Source organism: Gavialis gangeticus, unplaced genomic scaffold (assembly GCF_001723915.1).
Source record: "Gavialis gangeticus isolate Ggan-Ray unplaced genomic scaffold, GavGan_comp1, whole genome shotgun sequence".
Taxonomy (NCBI): Eukaryota; Metazoa; Chordata; order Crocodylia; family Gavialidae; genus Gavialis; species Gavialis gangeticus.
In genome coordinates this window covers 1635318-1651826 of record NW_017728980.1, presented here as the reverse complement: position 1 = coordinate 1651826, position 16509 = coordinate 1635318, and the positions used below count along the sequence as shown (strand labels likewise).

The 16509-nt window shown below is 48.3% G+C and overlaps 1 protein-coding gene across 1 annotated transcript in view; it reads right to left on the bottom strand.

Moving 5' to 3' along the window:
• ST3GAL4 (ST3 beta-galactoside alpha-2,3-sialyltransferase 4) overlaps positions 1-16509 on the bottom strand; it is a 211609-nt gene that overhangs the window by 90710 nt on the left and 104390 nt on the right. The window contains exon 2 of the mRNA XM_019509055.1: positions 8554-8630. The gene's annotated coding sequence lies outside the window, so the exon portion shown is untranslated. The remainder of the gene's footprint in view (positions 1-8553; positions 8631-16509) is intronic.

Genomic DNA, 16509 nt, shown 5'->3' with positions numbered 1-16509 from the left:
CCTCCACCTCAGAAAAGTCGTATAGGGCTGGATTTTTAAAAGGTAATTATGCACCCAGTGGAATTTCAAAAGAACCAAGTGCCTAACTCCTGTGAAAATCCCATGAGGCAGCCATCAGCATCTTTAGATGCCTGAATACATTTATAAATCTGGCCCTTAGTTTCTGTAGCTATATCTATACTGCTCATTATGGTCAACCTTGAGGTCATCCTAAAGCCTATACCTGCCAACAACCTACATTGTAAACTCCTGTATTTGATGCCTAGCAGCAATCTAGCCAATCCAAGAAGATATGCTGAACATTTAGGTATATGAGTCCAACCTTACTGCCACTTGCCCACCTCTTATCCCAAGTTTGGAAGCCTCAAACAAAGGGAACCTGCCAGCAGCAAACCCACAATTCTCTGTTTCTGGCACCTGACCCTGCTGCACCCTCTTTCTCTTTCAACTTTTTGCAAAGAGAGACCTTACTGCCATATTTGAGAAATAAGAATACAGTGTAGATGGCTTAGGTGAAGAGAGCAGGTCCTGCAGCTCAGGCTGGTTTAGGACAAAACTCAAAGTTAAACCTTAAATATCAGTGCTTTACCACAAGTCAGATGGCAAATGGCACTTCTCTACCCAAAGGGTCACAGTAAGCAGACACACAGTAGAGACTGGGAAGCACTTGGATGCTGGTGATGGAAAGAGCTCTACTAGCCAGGCTCCCATTGTGTGAAAAACAAGGTCAACTGGCTATCCCTAAATCCATGTCTGAAAAACACTTAAATCCCATGCTACTGGCTACAGTGGAGTCCCACGTGTGAATCAAGTCAGTTTGCAAGGTCCGGGCTGTAAAATCAGCCCCATGGCAAGAGATCACTGGATAATCATTTTCACATCCTAGTTGGACAGTTTTTTCAGGAGGCAACCTCTGATCTGGGGATCAGGCACATTAGACCAGGACCCGGTCACTCCAGATGAAACCAAGAAGAATTGTAAGTTCTCAGCACCTCAGAGAGGCCATTTTTCATGGTGGGGCTGAATTATCCTTCTATGGACAAGGAACAATGTCTGTCTTGACATGCTGGGGGTGGCACTAGACCTGCATACAGCTGATGCTTGCAAGCCAGAGGAGAGACAGGAAAACATCAGTTTAGCATTTGGATGGCACCTTACAAATTAACATATTTACATGGCACACTGAAGGATGCCAGGCCATTCACGTTAACTTTAAGTCTTGCCAACATCCTGGATAAAAAGCAGCTCAACAGGATGTCCATTGTACAAGCTGGAAAACTGGGGGGCAGAAGGAAGAAAGGACTTGCCTAGAGTCACTCAGCTGATCACTGGCAGATCCAGGAACAGGACCCAGGAATTCCTGGCTCCTATCCCCCTTCGGGCAACCAGAAGCTCCCAATAACACACTGCAGGCAGCAGTGGGAAAATTTTTAAATATATATATTAACGGTCATTTGAATCCTCCCCTCCCCCATTGCAGACAGAATACACAGGGCTCTGTAGCTGCCTGGATTTCCTAAAGCTCCTAGCTTGTGTCCTTGCAATTCCTGCCTATCTCCCTGCTGGCCTTGAGCATCTTTTGAGCAGCTCCCAAACAGGACCGAGTGGTTTCTTACCTGCAGCTTTCACTACCTGCACCTCAGCGCCACTAGTCCTGGAGGCTGCCCTCTAAAGCCTTCGCACACATCCTGCCAGCCAGGTGTTTTCTAAGGGGCTCCAGTTACATGCTCACCTCAGCCTGCTGCTGGATACTGGATACTCCCTCTGTTACTGTTACCTTGTTGCCCTGTTTACCTGCTGGTCTGTTTGGCTTTGGGAGTCATCGACTAGGGAAATTTCACAGCTGAGGGAGACGCTGTGCAGTGATTCACACAGTCCTGCATTCAGACTGGCTGCAGCAACCTGTCTGTAACAAGGGGGTGGGCACAAACCTCTGGTTCTGGATCAGTGGACCGAGGCTACCAAAACTTTCCGTCATTCCCCAAAGAAGGGGTGCCTGGCTGCAGGGGCACGATCCTGGCATGTTTTCCAGACTGCAAGGCAGCGGAAAATTTAAACCAACAGCAGGAAAAACTGCAAGAGGCCTGGGTTCGCCCCCCAGACACTTAACATTTACTTCCACCTAGGATTAGTTGGAAGCCTGACCCCAAACTGATGGGCATGCTTAGACAAGCAAGGGGGGTGGGAAGACTGGAATGGAAAGAACACGGAAGCCCACGCAGCTGAAGGAAATACACTTCAATCCTGAGTTCAGAGAGACCCATCTTTAATTCTGCTTGACGGTAACAAGGACAATCTCCGAGTTTACCCCAAATCCCCCCTGGAGGAGGAGGTCTCTAGAGAGATCAGGTCCGCCATAAGGATGGCTCTCTCAAAGGAACCCCAGGGAACAAAGTGCCCAGATTCCTCTGAATTTCAAGTGGGACTTCAGTGCCTCACTCTCATAGACTGAAAATCATATTCTGGGCAGGAGATAGGGCAAATGAAGGTCAGTACCTATCACAACAGACTTGTTTTCCCAGTGAAATGCTGTGTTTCTCCTTACCTAGGAAGTGTGCTGTTCATATTCATCACCCTCAGATACACTTCTCAGCTAATGGTTTTCAGTGGCCAGTCACAATAAACCTATTTTTAATGTTCCATGCTTTGCTATGGTTTTACAGGTAATGATTCCTACTGAGCAGGGATGGAGGCTGGTATGACCCACCAACAAATAACAGGCCACATGAAGCATCAGGGTAACCAGACTGGAGACAGGCACAGTATCAAGATAGCATAGGATAAAATGGGATGGAAACATGCAGCATCTCATTGGCCCTGTGGTAATTCCTCATGTGCACACATACTCCACAGTGAATGCAAGGTAGGAAAGTGGGTGAGCTATCTTCAGGTTAGGAGTGTGCACGCAGGCTGTTGTTGCAGGATAGCTAATGCACTGTAAGTTCACATTCTGCTTTGCCCCCTGGTAAATGCCCGTACTCTTATCCCTAAGTATGTGATATGGACAAGTGACAACACTTAAAAATGCAGGCCTGCACTTCACAAGGAGTCCAAATCGGAACATGCTTCCGCATATTTCCTGGCTAAAGTAAATTTCCAAATGCTCACGGTTTTCCAAAGTAGAGATAAATGCTGATATCCTTTAAGAACCCCCTCTTTGCATCCAGCACATATCTTGTCTGGTACACGCAGCCTTTTCCCAAATCCCAAACAAGAGCCAACATTCAGTCCCCTTTAGGTGGATCAATATCCAGGGCACCGCTATTCTCCCCGTCTGGATTCTAGTCTCTGCTCACAGTTCACTGTGCATCAGAGCTCATGTCAAAACTGGGGTGGGGGCTTAAAAATTAAAGGAGAGCATTCCCTTCTTTATGCTGGTGCTATTCTAGAAGTCCAGAAATAGGGCTGCACAACCAGGATGTATTGCATCACTTCTTGTGGTTTGTCCTCAGTGCAAGGAGCGTTTGAATGAGATCAAGCAAGGATTCACTCAGACTTTACAGTTAGGCACAGTGGCAATATGTGAATACAGCTCAAGTTTTTGTTTAGGTGTCACTGGGAAATAAAAAGGGACCTCCATTCAAAACTCTGAAATCCATACCCATGGGGAGGGGGGAAGGGATGTCAGGAACAAGCTTCAGATTCATAATAAAAAAGCCTGGCAAGCCTGTGAACTTGAATTCAACCTTAATCCCTGCCAGCCAAGCAGCTGCATTTGGGTTTCTTTCCCGTGTCCCTTTGTTTCACAATCCCCCCTGATGTGCACCACACTCAGGGCTTCTAGTCTACATGGTACTGACACAAATAAAAGCTTTAAGAGTTCACCTTCTGCTCCAGCTAAAGTCCATCAGCTGTCTAGTAATAAGCTATAATGGCCCTAAGCAAAGACTAATATGGAATCCCCAGAACTCCCCACCATACAATTATTTCAGCGAAAGGGCTCTGCTGCAAAGCCTGGCTCCCAGTCCGAGTGATCAGAGACCTGTTACCTTTTGGCACCTGCCTCTTAAGGAAACCTTGGCCTATCTTGGGGTCTTATCACTTGGGTTGCCACGCTGGTGCCAACTTTGCTGTCAGGGGAAGCTACAATGGTACCAGTCCCATTTTGTGCTGATGCAGGATCTCTCCCATAGTTTCCATAGATAGGAAGGAAGGAGGAATTAACTTCCCTCAAGCCTCCAAGCTGCAGGAGCCAGATGGATCTGGTTCAGGTAAAATTTGATACATTTTTTATGCCCACACCTGCAAGTAGTTTACTGCACTGAAGGGAACCATAGAAATGATCCTACTTTGCTATTTCAGAGAGACTTCCATCTAGGGAAAGCAAAACAATTTATATACATTTATTAATTAGCCAACATCTTGGGATGAAGGAAAAGGTTGTTCCCGTCATTTTACAGCTCATTAACTTCAGCAGTTCAACATCTTACTCAGGCTCAAGCAGCAAGTCAGTAGCCGAGGCAAGAGCAGAACTAAGGAGTCCAGAGTTACTTTTCTTTAAAGTATTATTGGGTTCGATGAAGGAGAAACTGGGACAGGTTCTCTGACCTCTGACATACTGGAGGACAACCAGATAATCCAACAGTCCCTTGTAGCTTTAAAACAGTGGTCACAGACTGGTCGATCATGATTGACTGGTCGATTGCGGAGCCTCTGACAGTCTCTCTCAGTCTGGGGGAGCTAAGCACATGCACGCTCAGCCCCCGCCCCCACCCCCACTGAGATCAGCCATCAGAGGCTCCGCAATCGGGAATGGCTGGATACACGTGGGGAGAAGCTGGGAATGCAGTCCAGGAGTGACGGGACATATGAGCAGCGGGACAGTGGTGGGTTGCTCATCGCTGGGCTGAGCCACACCCCCTGCTGCCAGGGCCAGGCAAGTGGGACAATCCCCCTCTGTGCCCTGCCACACCCCCTGCCACCAGGTGAGTGGGGCCACGGCCAGGCCGGGGGAGCGTTGGAGCCCTGGTTGCTTGTCCAGGTGCACGGGGGGGCTCCCCTGATCTGTGTGTGGGGCGGAGGCAGCTGCCACTGCGTGCTAGGCTTTGCACCTGAGCCCCATGCACAGATCAGGTGGGCACGCACCCCCCGGGCCTCCGCCAGGAGCCACATCTGGATGAGCAGCCTGGGCTCCAACCCTCCCACCACCCGGCCCAGCCATTGCCCCACTCCCTCCCCCACCATGGGGGCCTTGATCTGCCCCCACCACTTCCCTCCCCCACAGACTGACTTGCTGGGCGGTAGGTCCTGAGTTGCCCTTTACTTCAAAAAGTGATCTTCTCCTTAAAAAGGTTGGAGACCACTGCTTTGAAATCTCTCATTCCTGCAGTGTCCTACTCTGACCCCTAGGCAACACTTGTATTCTCTCTGCTGTGAGTGTCCCAGGGCAGGGAGCAGAGGGACCTCTCACCCTGTCACTCCTTGGTGCCCGCTGTCAGTGACCATCTGGAATGTTAGTGACCGTTTGGAATGTGCCTTTTGTTGCAAGCAGGCGACTCCCCCAGGCAAGCCACCAGGCAGTCTGATTAAAGCACTCACACTGCTAGAAAAGGACGGTGCTTTGAGGGGGCAGAAGGGAAAACTGCATGGGAGGCACGGTTACAGCACCTCAATGTTGAACCTGGATCGGGTACAACTATTAAAACCTGTGCACGTGGCAAAGCTCATATCACTTCCCAGCACAAACCACAGCAGCAGCAGGACCCTGACACACTCGTGGTGTCAGAGCAAGGGAACAAGGAGAGAGCCTCAAAAAAGGCACATCTTCACCCCTTTTGAAAAACTGGGCCAGCTGAAGAATCAGTTTCTCATTCCCGTGAGCCACAAGCCTGAAAGCCCTTAATCATCTGCTTCAAACCCATCAACTTCAATGGGACTTATGCATTCACTGGGCCTTACGGAAGAGCTTATCGGCTTTGCTGAACAGGCAGCGACTTTGCTGACTCAGGGCTCCAGGCAGCCAATGCAATGCCTACGCAGCAGGTGTGCTGCTATCAAGCAGTCCAAACCACACAGCAGGTTAGTAGTGTTAGCGCAAACAGCAGATAAGCTGTTCTGTAGTCCCCATGAAGGAGGAGTTAAATAAGAGGACAAATATAAGGGGCACCCTGTGCAAGCTGTATGGCTGGAGAGAACACAGCACAGCTGTTTATGCACAGCTGGTTTTAAAATTGATATAGTCTCCAATGCAAATTAACCCTGAATGCATTTTCAGGTTGGAATTCAGGCTGGCTTAGGAGCTCTACACTCAGGAGCTCCTTTCCAACTCCTGCCAATGCTACTGTGCCTTCTACCCTCTGGTTTAAAATTACTCTCACCATCACTGTACAGGGCAGAACTCAGCTATGGTAAATCTCCCCACATAGTGAAGCAACAGGAAATTGAAATCACCATCCTTAACCCATGCTACAGGGGTCCTTCACTTCTCATGGGCTGGTTTCTACTTCCTTCTCAGCATTCTCTGAACAGGACACAGGAGAAGTTTCCACTACACTAGACAGAGAGGAGGAAGTCCCATTTCCTAGCCTTGCTGAAATCACTTGCTAGAAGCACTACAAAAATCACCATGGCTTGCCACTTCTCTCAGGGGTGAGTGCAGTGATCCTTGGCTAGCCACAACCCTTTGCATTACAGAATTAATTAGTTTACAGGCAGGCATTTGCTTGTTTCTACAAATTCAGAAATAGAAAATAAAAAGCCCAGATATGAAACGCACAAGCTTAGCAACAAATGAAACAAAGAACTGCCAGAGACTAAAAAAGGGGAAAAAAAGAACATAAGACCCCTCTGGATATTGACTCAGGTTAACCGAGCACTCTTGATGGAAGATAAATATCTGCCTTCATGTACATTTTAGGGAATTGGATGCATCTTTAAGTGATACAGTTATTTGATAAGTTGGATTTGCTAATAAATAAAGTTTAAAAAAAAAAAATCAACTACCCACACCAGTGATTTTAGCAATTCAATCACCAGTGGCAGCAAGATAGCATTGAGCTATAACAGGGGCTTTCAACCTTTTTTAAGCAGGGTACCCCTTCCGGACATGGAGCTGACAGGTGCTGATAGACAGCCAGACATGGAGTCTGCAGTGTGGGGAACTGGCATGTGGCTGCCACTGCCATCTATATACTCCATGTCACCACTGGGCGCCTCTTTCCCGCGCCCAAGTATCCCCGCTTCTCTGCACCACCGGCTTTGTGTCTGGCCAGCCATCAGCACCCCCCCCCCCAGTGCGCGGTGGCAGAGCGGGGAGCTTGCACGCGGCAGCTGCTCCCTCTGCCACCTATACACTCAGTGCTGTCACGGTGCACCAGGGGTGGGAGGGGGTAGTGACAGCCAGCTGCACATGAAGCCAGCAGTGTGGAGAAGTGGGGATACTTGGGCACAGGAAAGCAACTCCTGGCAGCAGCACAGGGTGATGGATGGCGACAGTGGCCCTGCCCTATGCCACATTCCTGTGCCCAAGTATTCCCACTTCTCTGCGCCGCCAGCTTTGCATGTGGCCGGCCATCAGCACCCCCTCCCCCTGCAGCGATGGCTCTGAGTGTATAGATGGCAGCAGGGGTTGGGGGGTGCTGTTGGCCAGCCAGACGTGAAGCCAGCAGCACGGAAAATACCCACTTCCCAAATACCCCTGCTTCTCTGCACTGCCGCCATGTACCCCTAGGGCTTCCCAAGTACCCCCAGGGGTACACATACCCCCCCAATGACGACCCCTGTGCTATAACATACACGTATGCTCTTTGCACTTGCACTCGACTCTGGGTTCACATGTCCCCAGCTCTTCACTAACTTGATTTGGAAGCATGTGGAACAACTAATAGCTAGCAGGACCTAGTCAGGACAGTTGTGGCTTCTGTGGGCACAAACAGGCAATGCAGCCTGTGCTGGATCCAGATGTCCTCCATGCACCAATACAAGTGCATCCACCTAGCTTCACGTGGAAGGAATGCAGGTTTTCAGCAAACCGCTGCAGCAATACTGGGCAGTAGCTGGCATCAATCCTACTTTCCATGGGCCAATAATCCAGCAGACCAATGCACTTTTACTTCACCACAACAGAATAAGGTAAATGTAGCTCTGAGGAAGATTCAAGGCTGGGTTTGGGACCCACAGACACATACGACAATTGCTTTTTGGTGACAAGTCGAGTCTCAGTCAGCAGTTAACATGCTAACTGTAAAGAGAGGTCTGGCAGGTCCATGGGGGTCAGAGACCACCCACCAGACATGGAAAAGAAGAACCTTCCTGGGTAAGGAGAGGTGCTACAAGGAAAACTGAAGAGACTCTCTGCACGAAACATGGGCTCCCCATCTCAGAAGTGTAACAGCTGTCACTGAGAACCTTCCTACAGGGGGGCTGTCAATGCCATGAGACCTCCCTGTCATTCCCACCTTCTTAAGCGGGAGAGGATCCCAGTGTGGACAGTAGTTTTACTATCACATTGCCAGCGTAGCTCCCTGCAGCTTGCTACTCTCCTTATGTTGGAGGGAAAAATATTAAAAAGAACAACAAAGTGGGGGGAGAGGAGGAAGAGAAGATGCTACTTACCGTCCGTGCCCTCGTTCTGAAGCAAAGATTGCAGCACTTCTGTGGCGTGGGTCTCTACACTCCTGCTGTCTCTTCCCCTGTCAAAGGAGGCAAGAGACAGAGGTCTTTAGCGAAGGGGCATATGGACAATTATGCAGGGCTGTGAAAGCTCTCTGTGCTCAGGGGTAAGTTAGAAGACAAGAAGGTCCCCGTGCATCCTGCCACACCCAGGATATCCTCAGAAAAGACAGCTCTTACCCCGGTTACCACAATCCAGAAATGCGCAGTTCCTGGCCCTTGCTGGGATGGTTCTTTCACCTCTGACATTTGGTCAGGCTGTTATCAACCCCAGCTGTCAAACACATGGAGGTGGCTCTCCGAGATCAGTGTGGCAGCGCAGACTACTTGAAAAACAGAGTGGGCTGCACCACTGCCAAGAAGCAGACCTCCTGTAACAGCAGCACATATGACCACAAGCCTGATCTGACTCAATACTGAAGTATCCAGCCCTGTGTAGCAAGCGTACCCAAAAGGAAGTCTGTACGCATTAACTGCAAGCAAGATCACCCTGTGCTGTGCGGTGCCTCAGTGCTGCTGCAGTCCTAAAACCAACAAGCAAGCAGCTCTTTGGGTAAAGCTGGGGCCACCATGCTGCTGATTCCCACAGGAAGGTGCCTGTATGGCAGGCACAACACATTCAACAGCACTAAAAGAAAACCACACCAAACTGACTATCCAATACCTGAATTTTTCTAGGCTCTGAGGTTCCCTCTTACTGAAACAGACTTTTACTGTGCTAAAAACATTCAGAACTTAGGCATAAAAATACCTCCCCTACATGCACACAACTCTCTTCTCCTAGTGCATTTACATGTGGTCATGGAGAGCTGTAGGCATGGAGTCTGCTGCTCCACTAGAAATCATGAACATCCCTGCCCTTGCAGAGCTGGCTAAGAGAACATAGCCATTGGGAATCCTGATGGTAAGCCTCTGCATGGCAATCAACGGAAAGCCGTGGTACTGGGAGAGGTGTTGGTCTTCAGCAGAATGGATTCCTACAGATCTCATGGTTCCTGGAGAGGGTTCTGCAAAGGTAACAGCAGGATCTAGTCAGACTGTCAGTCAGCCTGCTGCTGAGGGAAGCAGCAGAAGCCCTATCACCCTGCCATTAATAAGAGAGAGGGAGAGATCACCCCTGCCCTATCAATAGGCCAAGGCTACTGCCCAGAGCCTACTTCTCCTACCACCTTCTCAACCAGCTTTACTATAACCACATCAGCAGCTGTCCCAGCTCGGACATCCAGGAGAGCTGCTCTTATACCATTCCCTATCTCTGGAATTCAGCTCAAATATACTCTCTCTCCTTTTTCATCACAATTAAATGCTATTGTTATATCAAAATCTGTTGCCTCTCTTTGTAAGTTCTTGCAGCGCTCAATCTATCTGTGCAGTCTTCTGGACACTGTCCATCATCTGTAAACTGACATTCATGCCAGGACCCATGGTCCTGACGTTCCAGCTTCCCAGCCAGAAGGTTTTACGGTTTATTTTTGTTGTCTGGTACTTGATTTGCCACCTGTTTTTCAACTTATTTGCTGCGTGGGGCTGGACCAAGAGGCAGGCAGATCATGGTGGGTTAACACCTGACTGGCTGGCAGCTGCCCAGCTTAAGGCAGGTGGTAGCTGACCAGTGGAGCACAACTGGTTCCTCCCACCGACAAAGGTGACCTGTGGTACTCTATTCTATGACAACTGAGCTGAGCTTATAACCCGTGACTGCCCCTTCTGTGTTGTGCCCATGCAAGTAGCAAAGATGGAGTGTCCTTTCCATTCAGTTTTGGCTGCAATGGCCTGGGCAGTTGATATGGAGACACTTTTTGCCCATATATTGATGCCCCCCTCTCAGCCTAGCTGGTTGACCCCAAAGGAAAGGTAAAAGCCAGTACATTTGGAGCCAGCTTGGCTGCAGGAGCTGCCATTATGAAGGTCTTCAATCCATCTGTTTTTCGGGGCTCCACTCCTAAACCAATTGCCAACCAGGGCTGGAGAGCCCAATCTACCATGCCAAGGCATCTGCCTTCTGGTGCCATTTTCTCAACCAGGGGTAAGGACTAGTACCATCTAAGTTGCTCCTCCACCCAAAGCTGTTGGCTCCATAGAGGCTGCTAGCCTATTTCCCATTGCCCAGCTCTCAGGGTTGACAGCTGCAGGTAGTACCATCTACTGTCATTACCATAGCAGACCTGGCTTGGTCTGACCTGACCTGAAAAGGCTAGAAAAAAAAAATAAGAAGAGTTGCAAAAACTTACCACTGACATTGCAGCCTTGCAGGAGACAAGACTGGCCAACTCAGGCTCTATTTGTGAGGCCAATTGCTACTTTTTCTAAGGGAGGAATGCAGAAGATACTCATCTATATGGGCCTGGTTTTGCAGTCTGCAACAGGTTGATCAAAACTATCGAGATCCGCCCCCCCCATGGGGTATCAGATCGCATCATCTCACTCTGACTACAGTCAACTGATGGTTTTGTTAACATCATTAGCACCTATGCACCAACTTTACAGGCAAGTTCAGAGCACAATGGTAACTTCTACAATACTCTGCACCAAGTCATTGAGCACCTACCACCAAACAAGAGGCTTCTCCTAGGGGCCTTTAATGAGCAAGTAGGCACAGATCACAACTCCTCACCACCCTTCCTGGGACACCATGGTAACAGGAAAATGAATGAAAATAACTGACATCTTCTCAAACTCTGCACCTTAAACCACATGTGTATCTCTAACACCTATCTGATGGGCAAAAAGCATCAAAAAGTATCATGGAGACACCCATGATCTGGCCACTGGCATCAATTAGACCTCATGATCACCAGGAGGAAAAGACCTGCCCAGTGTACTACACACTCATAGTTATCACAGTGTAGATTGTGATGCAAACCACCCCTTATTGTCAGCAAAGTGCAATACCAAAGAAGCTGCATAGAGCCAAGTCAGCCAACATTTCAAAGGACCTTCGAGCTAGCTATGTCTACGAAAGCAACAACTGCAAGTGCTGAAGGAGCTTGGAGTAAACTAAGAATAGTCATCCAGGAAACAGCCACAGAAGTATTTGGGGAAAATAAAGACTGGTTTGAGGCACACACAGAAGAGATGATACCTCTTGTTCATACCAAAAACTCAGCCTACCTGAAACACAACCAGAACCCAACAGAAAGTTCCAAGGCTAAGCTAAAGCATGTTAGGGCAACCGTACAGAAAACAGCCAGACACTGAGCAAACCAGTACCGGACTGACTTATGTCAAGAGTTACAGTTTGTCTCAGATGCAGGAAACCTGTGAGTTATGTATGACAGCCTGAAGAAAGCTCTTAGCTCAAATGTCACTAAAGTCACCCCCCTCAAGTGTCAAGATGGCAAAGTAAAAATCACTGACAAGAACAAACAGCCACGAGGCTGGATTGAACATTACTTAGAGTTTACTCCCACGAAACACATTTCAGAAGAGGCACTGGATCAACTTCCAACTCGTAGTATACTGGCACAGCTAGACAAAGAACCTAGCAAGGCCATAGACCTTCTAGCAAGCAGAAAAGCACCAGGGGAGGACACATCCCAGCTACGGTTCTCAAGTGCAGGAAGGGCAGCCTGCTACCAAATCTTCATCAAGTCCTCGTGTGCTGCTGGAAGGAAGGTCAAGTACCCCAGGACATGCGTGACACTAACATCATCACTCTCTACAAGAACAAGAGAGACAAGGGTGACTGTAACAACTCCTGAGTCATCCTGATACGCTTGCAACAACTTGCTGACCATATCTACCCAGAATCACAGTGTGGATTCAGAGCAGGGAGATCAACAATGGACATGATATTCTCCTTATGCCAAATGCAAGAAAAATGCAGAGAACAAAATAAGTCATTATACATAGCATTTGTCAACCTGACAGAAGTCTTCGACACTGCCAGCAGAGCAGGTTTGTTCAAGGTCCTGGTAAAGACTGGATGCCCCCCAACTTTACTCAGCATGACATGCTCCATCCATGAAAACATGCAGGCCATAATTCAGTTTGATGGAACAACTTTAACAGATTTGAGATGAGAAATGGAGTGAAGCAGGGTTGTTCTGGTGCCCACACTCTTTGGGAGCTTCTTTTCTATGCTGCTGCACTACACTTTTGATAGCTTGAAGGAAGGCATATACCTTCAAACAAGATCACATGGAAAACTCTACAATCTACTGCATCTAAAATCCAAGACAAAAGTGAGGCACATACTTATTAAGGAGCTTCTTTCTCCTGATGATGCTGCACTCACCACTCAGGAAGAAGGCCAACTACAAATACCCACAGAATCATAGAACTGGAAGGGACCTGCAAGATCATCAAGTCCAGTCCCTTGCTGTGGGCAGGAAGTTACTGGGCTCAAGTGAGCTCAACAAGGTGCTTATCCAGCTTCGTCTTAAACACTTCCAAGGATGGCGACTGCACCACCTCAGCTGGGAGTGTGTTCCAGATTCTGGTAACCCTCATGGAAAAAAAGTTCTCTCTTATGTCCAGCCTAAATTTTCCCTCCATTTTAGCTTGTGCCTATTGGTCCTCATCCTCCCTTGCAGTGCCTTCCTGAAGAGTTGCTCCTGAAGTGATTGTAGGCGGCTATCAAGTCATGTCTCAATCTTCTCTTATGTAGACTGAAAGGCCCAGGTCCCGGAGCCTCTCCCCATAGGGCCTATCCTCCAAGACCCTAATCATACAGGTGGCCTTTCTTTATACCCTCTTGAGCTTATCCACATCCTTCCTGAAATGCGGTGCCCAGAACTGAACACAGTATTCCAGCTGTGGCCTCACCAGCACATAAAAAGGGAGGCAGAAGCACTTCCTTGGATCTATTGGCCACATGTCGGCTGATGCATGCCAGAGTTCAATTAGTCCTTCTGGCAACCTCATCGCACTGTTAGCTCATGTTCATCTTCCACTCTGTCATGACCCCCAAGTCCCATTCAGATGCTGTGCCAAGCAGTGGACCACCATCTATCATGTAGTTATGGTGAAGGTTCTTCTCACTCCAATGAGGAACCCTGCACGTCTCCCTGTTAAACCTCATCTGATCCATTCTGCCCATAAAACCAGTCTGTCATGGTCATCCTGGGTCCTTACCCTATCCTCTGATGTTCCCATGTTTCCCCACAGTATCATCCACAAACTTAATTAATGAGCTTTCCACCCCCTCATCCAAGTCACTAATAAATATGTTAAAGAGCACGGGTGCAAGCACAGATCTCTGGGAGACACCACTGGACATAGCCATCCAAGATGAAGCCATCCCATCATTCACAACTCTCTGGGATCAGCCTCCACACCAGCTGTCCATCTAGTCACTGTAGACTGGCCCAGCCCAGAGCCCTCCAATTTAGTTGAGAACACCTTGTGGGAAACAGAATCAAAGGCTTTACTGAAGTCCAAGTAAATGACATCAACTTCATGTCCCTTGTCCAGATGGTTAGTCACCTAGTCATAGAAGGACACCAGGTTTGTCAAGCATGATCTAACCTTGACAAAGCTGTGCTGGTTACTTCATAACACCTCACCAGTTACCAGCTTCTAATTGATGGCCTCCTTAACACATTTTTCAAAATTTTTTTCCCAGGACTGAAGTCAGACTGTAGTTTGCAGGGTCATCCCTCTTCTGTTTCTCGGAGACAGGTACCATGTTGGCCCTCTTCCACTTGTCCGGGACCACTCCCGAGTTTCACAACTCTTTGAACAGCCTTGCCAGTGGCTCTGCTATAAGCTCAGCCAGTTCTTTCAGGACTCTCAGATGCAGGTCATCTGGCCCAGCAGACTTGAAAAAGGTCCAAGTGCTCTAAGGAGATCTCTCGCCTGTTCGGGACTGATTTCATGTAGTCTGCTATCATCCCCATATTCCCTGGGCGTCTGGACAGGTGAATAGCCCCCATTTGATTTCAGGAATACTGATGTGAAGTATGTATTTAGGAGCTCTGCCTTTTTGCAAGGATCAACTGTGGGCGGCCCCTCCATATTCAGTAGGGGTCCCACAGTGGAGCCTGATTTTTTCTTGTTCCTTATGTATAGAAAGACTTTTTGTTGTCCTTTATTTCAGTTGCCAGCTTGATCTCCATGCCTGCCTTGGCTTTCCGCATCTCATACCTGCAGACCCTGGTGATATAAGCATACTCTCCTCTCTGGTTGCTGAACCACTCTTCCACTGCTTGTGAGCTTTTTTCTTTTTCAATAGTTCCCTAATATCCCTGTTGAGCCAAGCGGGTCTCTTGGCTCCTTTCCCGTTTTTTGTCAGCATGGGGATGGCCTCTTTTTGAGCAGTAAGAATTGCCCTCCTAAGGAAGCACCACCATTCTTGAACTCCCAAATCATCCAGTGATTGGTTGAAGAGGGGCTCTCCAACTAACATCCTGAGTTTTCCAAAGTCTGCCCTTCTGAAGTCTAGGGCTTCTGCTCTACTAACTGACTGCCCAGCCTTTCAGTGGATGATGAACCTAATCAAGTTGTGATCACTGTTGCCCAGAATACCTCCAATCCTCAGATCACCTATCACAGGGGTAGGCAATGTTTTTTGGCCGGAGTACCAAAAAAACCACAATGTCTACCCTGGAAGGTGCCAGAGTGCCGGCATACCAGAAAAACCAAAATGAAGGTGGGGGGTGTACATGGCAAGACACACTGCATATTAGTATATTTAATAATCACAAATGTTGCCTTTGTTGTTGTGCATTCCTTTTTTGTTGAGCATGTTGCAATGAGAGAGAAAAAAAAGAGACAGGTAAGACAAAGATTGCACGGGGGGGGGGACCAGACACACACACACACACACACACACACACACACAGACAACCATGTGCACAAACACAGAAAACCGGAACACACCCATAACAGACACATGTGCACACACATCCAGAACCAGACACGTGTGCGCACACAAACACACAGGACCAGACAGAGGCAGATGCATGGGCACACAGAGCTGGGCTCCTGGACCACTGAACAAAGTCCGCTCCAAGGGGCGCATGCACTCAACCAGTCCGGAGCAAATGCCAGAGACCAGAGCAAATGTTTGCAGCCTCCCAGCTGTAGCCGGCCCAGGCTCTAGGTAGCTGCTGCGAACCATGGCAAGGCTTGCAGCCACCCAGCTGCTTGCTGGGAGCAGCCTGGGCTTCATGGCTGGCAGCAGCTGCCTAGAGCCTAGGCTGGCAGTGGCATGCCGAGAAAATGGCCTTTAATAGCCTTGTAAGAGACAACCTATCACTGGATGAAGAACTAAATGTGTGCATTGGAAAGGCCACTTTCAGTAATCTCTCCAAATGAGTCTAGAACAATACAAAACTCACAATCAAAACTAAGTTGCTTATGTACAAAACCTGTGTCCTCAGGGTCCTTATGTATAGCAGTGAGACATGGTCAAAATATGCATAACAAGAAAAGAAGCTGAACAGCTTCCACCTATGCTGTTTATGGAGCATCCTTGACATAGAGTGGCAAGAAAAATCATCAAACACAGAGGTCACTGCCAAAGCTAACCTGCCAACCATCACTGCACTATCCAAACAGTGGCGCATACGCTGGCTTGGCCATCTTCACAGGATGGAAGAAGGGTGCATCCCAAAGAACATCATGTAGGGACAAATTGCAAGTGGGGAGAGAAGTGTAGGGGGCCCAAAACTGCTTCAAAGACATCTGCAAGCAGAATATGAAGGCTTTTGGAATCAACCCAAACCTTGTGCTTTTGGAATCAACCCAAAGTGCTTGCAAGGCTTGCAGTCTGAAGTGCTTTGAATGCCTCTAATTAATAATGTGAATCAAAATAGCATCACAGAAATATTGCAACAGAGCAGAAATGCAGATATATTACATAAGATCCAGTAGCCTGCATGTCAGGTGCAGCTGGAAGTGAAACTATCATGTTCTCCTGCCAACACTTCCCAGGCTTGTATAGACAAGAAGCTG